Genomic DNA, 4,341 nt, shown 5'->3' with positions numbered 1-4,341 from the left:
GGTCTGGCGAACTCTATATAAGCCACCCCCCTCCTCAGTAGCAAGGGTTCACACTCCTGTTATTCACACACCCATAATCCAATCGACCGCCTCCGGGCACCGAGACGTAGGGCTGTTACTTCATCCGCGAAGGGCCTGAACTCGTACATCCTGGTGTGCTTACAACTTCTCCATAGCTGAGATCTAGCCTCTCCATACATACCCCCCTACATCACTGTCAGAGTTAGAACCACGACAGTTGGCGCCCACCGTGGGGCTAGGAGTCTTAGCGCCTAGTTGGAGAGGTTGCGATTTTTCCGATCCATTTGATCATGGTTTCGTGTGGAGTTTTGGTGGAGGGCCGCGAGATCCGTCTTGGCGCGCTCACATTCACCGCCGACGACTCCGCTTGGCTTTAGGAGGCTCCACTCGACATCGATGCGCTCCCCGTCCGTGGTGTGACGCACTTCCGCGCATGTGTTCGTGGCATCCTCCTGCGGCAGCCGTCGACCCAGTATCGGTCGGCTCCCGTGTCATCTTCCCGCCCTGTCTCCCACCGGCGCAAGCGCTCCGGTCGGTCGAGACTTCAGAGGTGGGTGAGGCATGCCGTGGCTCGCCAGTCGGCCGCCCCACAAGTCGCGGCAATCGAGCCCGACGAATCCCTCTACGGCCTGTTCAACCTATCGACTGGCTCCGCGGAGACCGCATCCGAGTGCGACAGCAGCGACCCAGCGGCTGAGGTTATGGTGGTCGATGGAACACACAGTCCTCCCGGTTTCCCTCGCACCGATGGAGGAACGGGTGGGGGCGACCCGTTGCATCCCCACGATGAGTATCTCCCCGAACCTCTCACGTCATTGCAGCGAGAGGAGCTTCGCCGCCAGAACATGGATGCACTCCACACTCCTATCGTCGGAGAAACCCCCGAGGCCCGGGCCTTGGAGGACGCGTGCTTGGCTAACTTGGCCGAGCGCACTCGACTGGAGAATCTCCAGCGAGTACTCGACATCAGCTCCCGAGTCCAGTCAACATCAGCTCTTCCCGCCTACGCAGGTATATCGAACCCCAGTTCAGAATTTGGCAGCCGCGGCCCGTATAGCAGAATCGATTCAGCCCTCCTAGTCAGAGGCTGGCAGGGGCTTCTTGCAAATCAGAGCATTGCTCCGGGCAGCGGGAAACCAGAATTCCGCTATTTCTCAGTCGCGGAATAGGATCCACAGTCGATCCGTTCCAACAGATACAGTCCATTCGGCTCACAGCCCAAGATCGCCCCCAAGGCGTGAGGGACGTGGAGACCGGCACGGTCAGTACAGAAGAAATGAGAAGTACGATCACCGATTCGATCGTGATGATCGACGTCGAGTGCCAACCCCTCCACCGAGGAGTGGGTCATATGCGCCTCAACTGCGGGATGACAGACGCCCTCATAGTGTTGGGCGGAGGATTCCAGTCGACCCCAGGGACCCAGGCTTTGATGCGAGATCCATCCTCGTTCAAGGTTTGGTTGACAGGAACAGAGCTCACCGATGATTCCAGCAGCAGAGTACATGTTTCGGGGCCAGAGTGTTTCAGTCGAGCCATCAGAGCCGCGGTGATTCCTCCCAACTTCAGGTTGGCGACTGGAGTCAGCAAGTTCACCGGTGAGTCTAAGCCTGACACTTGGCTCGAAGATTACCGAGTGGCTGTCCAGATTGGCGGTGGCAATGATGAGGTGGCTATGAAGCATTTGCCTCTCATGTTAGAGGGCTCAGCCAGAGCTTGGATGAATCAGTTAGCACCCAGCAGCATCTACACTTGGGAGGACCTGTCCCGAGTGTTTGTCACAACCTTTGAAGGAACATGCAAGCGACCTGCAGGCCTTACGGAATTGTGGTCTTGCGTGCAGAAACCGAATGAAACTCTGAGGGATTACATCTAGAGGTGGATCAGTTGCATCACATAGTTGAGAATGTACCAGATCATCAAGCAGTTTGTGCCTTTAAAGAAGGCGTTAAGTACAGAGAATTGAATCTGAAGTTCGGTCGAACTGGAGAGATGTCTCTGAATCGGATGATGGAGATTGCCACCAAATACGCTAATGGTGAAGACGAAGATCGACTCCGGAGTGGCAAGCACAAGGCAGTCGCCCAAGAAACCGGAGGAAATTCCAGTCGGAAACAGAAGCGGAAGGCCGAGCTAGCCTCCCCTGGGGAGGCCCTGGCCGTAACCCAGGGAAAATTCAAGGGAAAACCCAAGGGGCCCTGGAACCCCAAGAAAGTTAAGGATCAAGATGGAAATGATGTTTTGGATCTGCCATGTCACATCCACACCAAGAAAGATGAAGAGGGTAAAATTATTTACCCAAAGCATACCACTCGATAGTGCCGGCTCCTGATCCAGCAGTTTCAGGGCAAGCAGTCCAAAGACAAGGAAAAAGAGTCGGACAGAGTTGAGGACAAGGAAGATAGTGACGATGGATACCCCCAAGTCAATTCCACCCTGATGATTTTTGCTGACGTCGAAAGCAAAAGTCGACTGAAAGTCATTAACCGTGAGGTGAATATGGTTGCTCCGGCAACACCTAGTTATCTGAAGTGGTCTCAGACTGCCATCACATTCGACCAGTCTGATCACCCTACGCACATTGCCACCCCTGGGAGGCAAGCTTTGGTGGTCGACCCAGTTGTCGAAGGCACTCGACTGACCAAAGTCCTGATGGATGGTGGCAGTGGCCTGAACATACTGTATGCAGAAACATTGAAAGGGATGGGCATTCCGATGTCCAGACTCAGTACCAGTAACATGAGCTTCCACGGAGTCATTCCTGGGAAGAAAGCTGAATCACTCGGCCAGATTGCTCTGACGTGGTTTTCGGTCATTCAAAGAATTACCGCAAGGAAAAGTTGACATTCGAGGTTGTGGACTTCCAAAGTGCTTATCATGCTATTTTGGGCAGGCCAGCTTATGCACGCTTCATGGCTCGACCGTGTTATGTGTATCTCAAATTGAAGAAGCCTGGCCCCACAGGTGTGATCACTATTACAGGCAATCGGAAGAAAGTAGAAGAGTGTTTTCAGAAAGGCTCAAAGATCGCTGATGCTCAGATGGCGGTGGTCAAGCTGCAAGAGTACCGGAAGACTGCTGATCCCAGTGAATTGCTACGAGCCAAGAAGCCTGCTTCAGAATCAGCTTTTCAGTCGTTCGGTGAAACAAAGCCAGTCCACATTCACCTGACCGACCCCAATGCTTCCCCGACTCACATCTCAATGATGCTCGACTCCAAATAGGAAGAAGCGCTCATCCAGTTCCTCCGTGAGAACTGGGACATCTTCGCATGGAAGCCCTCTGACATGCCTGGAGTTCCCAGGGGGCTGGCTGAGCACCGTCTATGAGTCGACCCAAAATTTAAGCCTGTGAAAGAACATCTTCGACGGTCCGCCATCCAGAAGAGGAAAGCTATTGGCGAGGAGGTGGCTCGGCTCTTAGCAGCGGAGTTCATCCGAGAGATTTACCACTCCGAGTGGCTCGCCAATGTTGTCATGGTCCCCAAGAAGGACAAGTCACTTCACATGTGCATTGATTTTAAACATATCAATCGGGCCTGCCCGAAAGATCATTTTCCTCTCCCTCGCATCGACCAAATAGTCGACTCGACCGCGGGTGCGAGCGATTGTCTTTTCTAGACGCCTATTCCGGGTACCATCAGATCTGTCTGTATGGACCCGACGAGATCAAAACGGCTTTCATCACTCCATTTGGATGATTCTGTTATGTCACCATGCCATTCGGCCTCATGAATGCTGGAGCCACGTTCATGAGGATGATTAAGAAGTGTTTACTCACTCAAATCAGTCAGAATGTGGAGGCATACATGGATGATATTGTGGTTAAGTCACGGAAAGGTTCTGACCTCCGGACTGACCTTGCTGAAACCTTTGCCAACCTCAGGAGGTATGATATCAAACTCAATCCATCAAAGTGCACATTCGGAGTTCCAGGTGGAAAGTTACTCGGTTTTCTCATTTCCGAACGGGGAATCGACGCCAATCCTGAAAAAGTTGGTACCATACTCCGGATGAAGCGTCCTGTGCGTGTGCACGATGTCCAGAAGCTTACAGGTTGCTTGGCCGCTCTAAATCGATTCATTTCTCGTCTCGGTGAAAAGGCGTTGCCTCTTTACCGACTGATGAAGAAGTCTGACAAGTTCAAGTGGACTCCAGAAGCTGATGCAGGATTTGCAGAGCTCAAAGCTCTGCTCTCCACCCAGCCGGTGCTTGCTGCCCCAATCAGTAAAGAGCCTCTGCTGCTTTACATTGCAGCCACGGGACAAGTTGTCAGTACAGTACTTACGGTCGAGCAGGGAGAAGAAGGAAAGGCCTTCAG

The sequence above is a fragment of the Triticum urartu genome, chromosome 3, assembly GCF_003073215.2.
Source record: "Triticum urartu cultivar G1812 chromosome 3, Tu2.1, whole genome shotgun sequence".
NCBI classification, from domain to species: domain Eukaryota; kingdom Viridiplantae; phylum Streptophyta; class Magnoliopsida; order Poales; family Poaceae; genus Triticum; species Triticum urartu.
This window is presented reverse-complemented; position numbering follows the sequence as displayed.